General features: G+C 44.9%; 1 protein-coding gene across 4 annotated transcripts in view; it reads right to left on the reverse strand.

The window, feature by feature from the left end:
- BCL2L13 (BCL2 like 13) overlaps window positions 1–3,806 on the reverse strand; it is a 70,408-nt gene extending 66,602 nt beyond the window's left edge. Inside the window, exon 1 of one of the 4 annotated variants that reach the window (XR_005021611.1) lies at window positions 3,345–3,806. The gene's annotated coding sequence lies outside the window, so the exon portion shown is untranslated. The remainder of the gene's footprint in view (window positions 1–3,344) is intronic. The other 3 variants (XM_036867606.1, XM_036867603.1, XM_036867608.1) reach the window with 3 other exon arrangements.
- Between the last annotated feature and the right edge of the window lie 5,168 nt (window positions 3,807–8,974).

The raw sequence follows: 8,974 nt of genomic DNA on the forward strand, positions 1-8,974 counted from the left end.
AGCAAATCTGCAGCAGCATGAGTTTTTTGTAGTTGTTTCCCAACCTTGTCTGATCATAATCATCTTGGCGGCTATTAAAAACAAATTTCTAGCACCCACCTCAGAAATACTAACTTAGAATATCATACCTATGTTCTATTTCTTAACCCCATAGAACCACAGCAGAAAAATATTACAATCTAACATGATGTAATTAAATTATTTCAGGAAGCTTTGTTTTTAGACTATCTCCTCCCACTAAAATAAAATTGTAATAAGATTGTTAAATACTGCAGTAATGTGGAGTTTAGTAGATATACAATCCCAGTTTACAAAGAGAAAAGTGAAAATCCACAGATTATTCAGTCACAAATGAAAACTCTGGAGTTTTAAGCACTGACAAAGTTTTTGATTCCCAGATCCCAGTCTCCAGACCCACTGGTGGTTTTAGCAAAGAATTTTTAAGCTCCACAAAGTAGCATGAAGTCCAACGACTTTATTTCTTCAATCTGTACTTTATTAGGTCTCATACAATTCTAGGACTTTCTGCAAAAGAAAAGTTACATAATCCTAATTAAAATTGTGAAACTGCAAAAATTTCACTGGGTCCAACTGAGAAATGCAACTAAGCATTTGAAAACTCAGCAGACACTAAATATTTTAGTGTACACTATCCCTTTCTAACTGCAACGTGCCTAACTGAAGACGCTAGTTCAATCCTGTGTTAAGGGCCGTCCAAAAATGTTTCCACTCAGCAGTTGGCACTCCAACATAATGTACTTAAAGAGGAATGCCTCACTCTCACTCTCCCCACAAACACATAGTCTGACTTTCACAGCAAGTAATCAGGCTTCCCATATATGTGTAGATAACGTGCATAAAAGGGAGACATGAAAGTCAATTTCTCTGCTCCACTCCTACGTATGTGCCACAGAGAAATGAAAACACATTGTCTACGCAAAAACGTTCACATGAATGGTCACAGCAGCATTACATATAACAGCCAAACAGTGGAAATAACTGCCCGTCAACTGATGAATTTTAAAAATGTGGTCTATTCATACAATGTGATATTATGTGGCCATAAAAAGGAATGAAATGCCAATACCTGCTACAACATGGAAGTAAAAGCCAGTCACAAAAGACCACATATTGTATAATTCTGTTCATATGAAATATCCAGAACTGGCGGATCTACAGAGAAGTAAAATAGTGGCCGCCTAGGTGGGGGAGTGTGGGAATAAAGAATGACTGCTAATGAGTACGAGGCTTCTTTTGGGAATGATGAAAACTGCAGTGATAGTTGCACACTCTGTGACTACACATGTGAACAACTTAACGGCATCTCAATAAAACGCTCCTAAAAAAAATCAGCAACTCTGAAAATAGCCCCCTTTCTTCAACCCTGTTAACATATATTAATTAAGAACTCTTGGGCTTCCCTGGTGGCGCCGTGCTTAAGAATCGCCTGCCAGTGCAGGGGACACGGGTTCGAGGCCTGGTCCAGGAAGATCCCACATGCCGCGGAGCCACTAAGCCCGTGCGCCACAACTACTGAGCCTGTGCTCTAGAGCCCACGAGCCACAACTACTGAGCCCGCGTGCCTAGAGCCTGTGCTCCGCAAGAGAAGCCACCACAATGAGAAGCCCGTGCACCGCAACGAAGAGTAGCCCCCACTCGCCGCAACTAGAGAAAGCCCGCATGCAGCAACGAAGACCCAACACAGCCATAAATAAATAAATTAATTAATTTAAAAAAAAAAAAAAAACACAACTCCTGGGGGACTTCCCTGGCATCGCAGCGGTTAAGACTCTGCGCTCCCATTGCAGGGCGCCGGGTTCCATCCCTGGTCTGGGAACTAGATCCTGCATGCATGCTGCAACTAAGAAGTCCACGTGCCACAACTAAGACTCGGCACACCTTAAATAGACAAATAAATAAATATTTAAAATAAAAAAAGAACTCTTGGGAATTCCCTGGCGGTCCAGTGGTTAAGACTGTGCTTCCATGGCAGGGGGCGCGTGTTCCACTCCTGGTCCGGGAACAAAGAACCCGCATGCTGCGCAGAGCGGCCAAAAAAAAAAAAAAGAACCCTTGGTGACCACTTATTTGGAATAAGATATGCATCAAAATCAAGTTTGAAAAAACAATGATAAAAAGCAGGATGGTGGTACTGTGATTGGTTAAAACTTTTGTATGTCTAAAATGTTTCATAAGAGAAACATGTTCTTAAAACAATACTTATTGTTGCAAATCACTTGTCCTAAGCTGAGCAAGATATGTAGTAAATATTCACTAACTGACGGGCTAACGAGCACCTTTTCTCTACAAAACGGCTTGGACTCAACCGTCTGTATCCCTCAACTGAACTCAATTACTGGGGTACGGTCCTCCATAAGAAGATCCATTCTTTGAAAAAAAAAAATACTGAGAATGGTACCTGACCAATCAGAGTAAAAGAATTTTCAAAGTCCCTAACGGCCTATTATCAAAAGAAGAATATTCCATAGTGGTTTAAATATTTTCAATTTACAGTATACATTTATTTATCCCACAGTGTACGTGAGGTATAAGCAGTTCACTACCTACACGAACACTTGTTTAATTTTCTGGCAGACTGAAGAAGAGAAGGTACTAGAAGGGTGTGGCAACTCATCCAAGGTCACACAAGTCAGGGCAGAGACCAGCATTCTGGTTTAGACCAAACCTCCCGGGGAAACCGCACTGACAGTTTCGCTGGAGGACTTGCTTGTTTTGCTCCACGTCGTAAAAAAACAGGGGAGGGGGGAGACCGTCAGTTTCGTTAAGAACTTGTACAGAAACGGGGCGCTGGCTGCACGGGTAACCGCGCGCTCGTGCGGGCATCGGGCCGACTCCGCAGGGCGGCGGCCAGGGCCCAGGACCGCGGGCCCGAGGCCCCGGCTCCCAGCGGGGAAGCCCCAGCTCGGAAAGTCCGGGCACGAAGGAGAGACCCTCGGGGTCTCCCTGGGATGGTGGGAGAAAGACCAAAGGAAGAAACGACCTAGCGCGAACCATGCCGCCTCTAAGGGTGGCAAAAACGAACACGTGAAATAGCAACAGCAATGACAGCGGCGTCGGAGCCGCCGGGAGGGGCACCGGGAACCTTGAGGAGAAGCCGCGGCCCGGCCGGCTTGTGGGCACCCAGGCCGCGAGCCCCACGCACGTACCCCTCGCCCGAGGCCCACGCCCGCTGACCCCGCGCCCGGACACGTCTGAGGAGCAGCGGAACGGCCTCGCGCCCTCAGCCTCTCACTCCCCCCTCTCTCCCGCGTCGGCCTCGGGACGCCTCGGGCGAAGCTGGGAGAGGGCCCGGCGCGGCCTGCCCGCGACCCCGCTCCCCTCACCTGGCCCAGGCCCGTGCCCCCGCAGAGGTGAAAACGCGGCAGCGGCTGCTCCGCACAGGATCCCACGGTGGCGGTGGCGGTGGCAGTGGCAGTGGCGGCGGCAGCTCCGACCCGCGGTCCTAATCTACCGCCGCCGCCATGTTGGCGGGTGAGGTCACCCGGCGTGCTTCCGTCAGCGCCGGCGTCGGGGCGGGGCGCCAGGCGCGCCGCCAGGGGCGGATCCGCCTACCCGAGAGGAAGCCGGGACCACGGAGTCCCGGAGGCCTCTTTGTGCAGACGTGACCCGGAAGAGCCGCCGTCTCCCGGCCTGCTCTCCCCTTGGGGAGCAGCTCTATGGTTCCGGGCGGCGGCGGCCTTGGACCGCTGGGAAGGAGGCGGACTCGGGCGGGCCCACAGTCGTGGGTGCGGAGGCTGGCGACGCCCGCCGGAGGAGCTGCAGGCGAGCCGGCTGACCGAGCGTGGAGTCCCGGGAGCTGCGGCGCCGCAGCGCTGGGTGGGGGGCTGGGCCTTGAGGGTACGGAGCGGGCGGGGGGGCGGGGGCGCCGTAGCGCCGCGAGGAAAGAGCGCATCTGCAGCGGCCACTGGGAGGCGGTGTGGCGTCTCCACCGCGCCCTTGGGGAGCCACTGTGTCCGGGCGCCTGATACGGCCGGGCGGAGGAGCCGAAGGCTGCCTGAGGACAAAAGGCCGATGGGCACTGCCTGCTAGTGGGGTCAAGGGTTCTTTCTGGGGTGACGAAGATGTTCTCCGGGTGATTGTGCTGGTGGTTGCGCAGCTTTGTGAATACACTCACTTGAAGCCATTTAATTATACTCCGTTATACACTTCAAAAAGGTGAATATCTCAATACAGCCGTGAAAAAAGAAGTGATAAAAACCTGAACTGATAATGAGGGTGGGTGGCGGAATCCGAAAGAAGGTTGGAGCTCCGAGGCTTTGGGCCCGAGTGACTGAGAACTCGGGCGGTGCTGTTCATAGTGGAATCGGACAGATTTGCCAAGAAGAGACTTAGTGAGCTAAGAAAACTATCAATAATTCCCTAATAGTATCTATTAACCAGACCATATTAAATTCCCCCGATTCTCCAAGTAATGGCTTTTATAGTTTCTTTTAATATCTTTATTGGAGTATAATTGCTTCACAATGGTGTGTTAGTTTCTGATGTATAGCAAAGTGAATCAGCTATACGTATACATATATCCCCATATGCCGTCCTTCTTGTGTCTCCCTCCCACCCTCTCTATCCCATGCCTCTAGGTGGTCACAAAGCACTGAGCTGATCTCCCTGTGCTATGCGGCTGCTTCCCTCTAGCTGTTTTACATTTGGTAGTGTATATATGTGAGTGTTACTCTCTCACATCGTCCCAGCTTACCCTTCCCCCTCTCCGTGTCAAGTCCATTCTCTGCGTCTGCGTCTTTGTTCTCGTCCTGCCCCTGGGTTCATCAGAACTTTTTTTTTTTTTTTTAGATTCCATATAGTTTTTGATTTAAACCAGGGTCATGCATTGCATTTGGTTGTTAAATCTTTTAAGTCTCCTAGTCTTAATTTTTAAAAAGTTGACTTTTTGAATTATACAACAGAAATTAGTCAGCAATAAAAGAAAAGCTGACCGTTGTTACATGTGACCATATGGATTAATTTCAAAAGCGTTGAGTCAAAGAAGCCAGACATAAAAATGTACCTACTGTGTGGTTCCATTTATATGAATTTCAGGAACAGGCAAAATTAATCAATGGTTATAGAAATCAGCACTGTCGACTGGGAGTGTGGGATTGACTAGAAAAGAGCTTTCTCTCTAGGGTGATGGAATTAGTCTCTATATTGTGGTGATCACACAGGTGTCCTAACTCATCTAATTGTACTTTGTAGGTCTATGCAGTTCATTGTATGTAAATTTCAACAACAACAAAAAAAGTCACATGGAATAATTCTGTGTAGTTAGGTTGCCAATTTGATATATGGTTAGGTAAATTTCTTTCAGATTGCTTTCAGTTTTAGGGTTTGCTTTTTCCCCTTTTTAAAATTTTTTGAATATATACCACAAGGATAGCATATGGGCCAATGGAACAGAATAGAAAGTTCAGAATGGTCCACTGATTTTCAACAGAGACAATTCAATGAGGAAAGAGATACTCTCTTTAGCAAATGGTGTAAAATATATAATGCTTTTACAAAAATTAATCACAAGCAGTTCATGGGTTTTTGGCTTTTTTTGTTTTTTTTTCTGACGGATCTTATGAGTGACACAGAGACCTAGACTGCAGCCTGATGTGATAATAAAACCTAAACTCTAGATTCAACTCATTCATTCTCATTCATCAGTTATTTATTGAATGCCTACTATGTATGTACCAGGCAGTATGCTGGATGCTGGCAAAAACCATGACATGGTCCCTGTTGTGAAGCTGACACTTTCGTTGGAAAACCAGATAAGAACATAGAAATGAAAGGAAAAAAACAAAATAGTTTAAAATTGTGGCATGTCCTGAGGTAAACAAACAAGGGACAGGAGTAGAAAATTAAGGTGACAGGGTGTTGATGGAAACCTCTCTCCAAGGAGGGGATATTTTAAGTTGAGACCTAAAGACTGAAGAACAACCCAAGGGGCAAGTGCAGGAAAAGACCTCAGGCAAAAAGCTTGAGAACAAACCAGTAAAGCTTGGAGCTGGTGAGAAAGGGAGGAGGAGTGATGAGGTCAATGGGCAGGGCCAGCTCCTCCAGAGCACAGAGGAGCCACCAGAGGTTATAAATTAGGGAGTGATTAGAGGCCAGCTAGGTTTTAAATTACTTTCTGCTGTGCGGAAAATTGGGTGGAAAAGGCTGTAAGTGCAAGCACGTAAGTTAGACTTTCACTGCTTTCTGCCACCATTCGTCTTTTTTTTTTTTTTTTTTTAATTTATTTATTTTTGGCTGCGTTGGGTCTTCGTTTCTGTGCAAGGGCTTTCTCCAGTTGAGGCGAGCGGGGGTCACTCTTCATCGCCGTGCGCAGGCCTCTCACTGTCGCGGCCTCTCCCGTTGCAGAGCACGGGCTCCAAAGGCGCAGGCTCAGTAATTGTGGCTCACGGGCCTAGTTGCTCCGCGGCACGTGGGATCCTCCCAGACCAGGGCTCGAACCCATGTCCCCTGCGTTGGCAGGCAGACTCTCAACCACTGCGCCACCAGGGAAGCCCCTGTCTTTTCTTTTAAAAATTCCTCAACATTCAAAGACATGATTTTCATCTACCTCCAGTTTCTGTGTGTATGTGTGTGTGTGTGTGTGTGTGTGTGTGTGTGTGTGTGTGCACTCCCCAGCAGACAAACTGAAGCCTTACCTTATCTATTCTAGTGACTCAGTTTCCAGATAAACCACAGACTGAGGCCTTAGCTCGGGAGCAGGTAAATCAAGGAGCACGCAAACCATCTCTTAAGTGACTAACCTGAAAGGAATTTAGGTCGGCAGTTTTGGTGAAGCCATAGTCAATAAATTTATCTGGGAGTGGGATTTTTGGAATTTGTCTGAAAAGCTGTTTTAGTAAAACTTCTTCACAAGACCTAAGCTAGTATAGGAGGAAATTGGATTTGGAAAACTACCAACTAGTTAATCTTTGCATGTACTCATAATAACTTTTTCACTTGTGCTTCACTCTCTGAAGCTTACCACGTTCTTACCAGATAGCACCTGGCCTGTTCCTCAGTGAATCAGCAAAATACTGCAGAAAGTAGTTGTAAGAGCACTGACATGGGGGAGAGGAAAGCAGAACAAAAGGCGATGTTAAGTATACCTGTAACACTATTTTATTTAAAAAATGAAGTCCTAAGGCAAATGTGACAAATGTTAATTGTCAACTCTGGGTGGTGGTACATGGTACATAGACATTTGAATTCTTTGTACTTTTCTGTATTTTTTAATGTCTGAAAATAATGATAAATCATAAAAATCAGCACACTGTTTTCCAAAAAACAAAAGCACATTGATCTGGATAGTATCACATCTCTTCCAGACATTGTTTTCTTAAGTGATTAGACATGTATTAGGTTGAGGCTCCCAGTCTTCAGCCCCAGGCATTTGCAGAACATTGTAAAAATAAACAGGAGGAGGACTTCCCTGGCCGACCAGTGGTTAAGAATCCACGCTTCCACTGCAGGGGGCATGGGTTTGATCCCTGGTCGGGGAAGTTCTGCATGCTGCACGGTGCAGCCATAAATAATAAATAAATAAATGAATGAATGAATGAATGAACGAACGAACGAACGAACGAATGAATGAATAAATAAATGAATGAATGAATAAATGAATAAATAAATGGATTGTAATCCAAATGAGTGAATACCACCTCATCCTGACCTACCTTGCTAGAGGCATGCACATGCCTGTCTTCTGGGATGATGAGGAATGAAACTATTAGTGCAAAAACTAGTTAGATGAGAGAAACAAGCCTACCATCTGGTTCAGTTGATTAGACTACCGATCAAATTGAGATCAAATGCATGGATTTCCGTCACCCTGTTAGTTTTACTGTTTTGTGGCTGAACCCTTCCCTTATTCAACACCACCACTTTTCTCAAATACGTGTACCAACTTGTCATACGCTACAAAGAAGTGTCCACTAGCACAGCTGGACAATAATTTGGCATTTGTATTAAGAGCTTTAAAAATGGGTGTGCCATTCCCATTAAAAGGACATGCAATGCACTGAGGACACAATATCACACATGTACTTCTCCTGTAATGCAGCACCTGAATGTAATTATGAGGAAACTATTAGACAAAACCCAGTTGAGGGACTTTCTACAAGTGGCCAATTCAAATGACTAGTACTCTTCAGAAACGTCAGTATCAGGAAAGACAAAGTCTGAGGAACTATTCCGTATTAAAGGAGACTAAAAAGACAAGGTAATTAATACAATAGGTGATGTTGGATTGGATCCTGGATCAGAAAAAAAAATATTGCTACAAGGAATACTAATGGAACATATGGCAAAATTTGAATATGGACTTATTAAATTTCCTGAATTTGACGTACACCCTTAGTCTTATGAAACACACACTGAACTATTTATTGACTCGTGAAATTTTATATATATATATACATATATACATATGAAAAGTGATAAAGCAAATATAGCAAAATATTAATAGTTGGTGAATCTAGTTCATGGGAGTTTATTGCACTATTCTTACAATTTATATTTGAAATTTCTTCAAAATAAAAAGCTAGTAATAAAAATGTGTGCACCCTTTGGCCCATAATTCTATTATTAGGAATCTATCCTAAAAATAAGTTTTCAAAGTATTTTGCCTTTATAAAATGTGGGCTCGAAGAATTTCTCCCTTAATTTTCTGAATAATTTCCTGTAAATGGATCCTGGTAATGATGTTGAAAAATGCACATGCTCAATCAGAATTCCAAATCAATTATGTAGGTAGTCCACGCTAAAGAACGTGGAGCGTAACTCCTCACTCCTTAAGTGTGGGCTGCACATAGTACATCTTTCCAAAGAGTGAAGTATGGAAAGGGGGAAAAAAGAGTAACTTTACAGTGGAGAAACCTCACAAGCACTGCTTCAGCCAAGTGATCAAGGTCAACACCAACAGTCAAAAATCAGGCTGACAGCATGAACCCTTGATGTGATGTGATGAAAATGGCACTTT

This window comes from Balaenoptera musculus, chromosome 10 (assembly GCF_009873245.2).
Source record: "Balaenoptera musculus isolate JJ_BM4_2016_0621 chromosome 10, mBalMus1.pri.v3, whole genome shotgun sequence".
Lineage (NCBI taxonomy): Eukaryota > Metazoa > Chordata > Mammalia > Artiodactyla > Balaenopteridae > Balaenoptera > Balaenoptera musculus.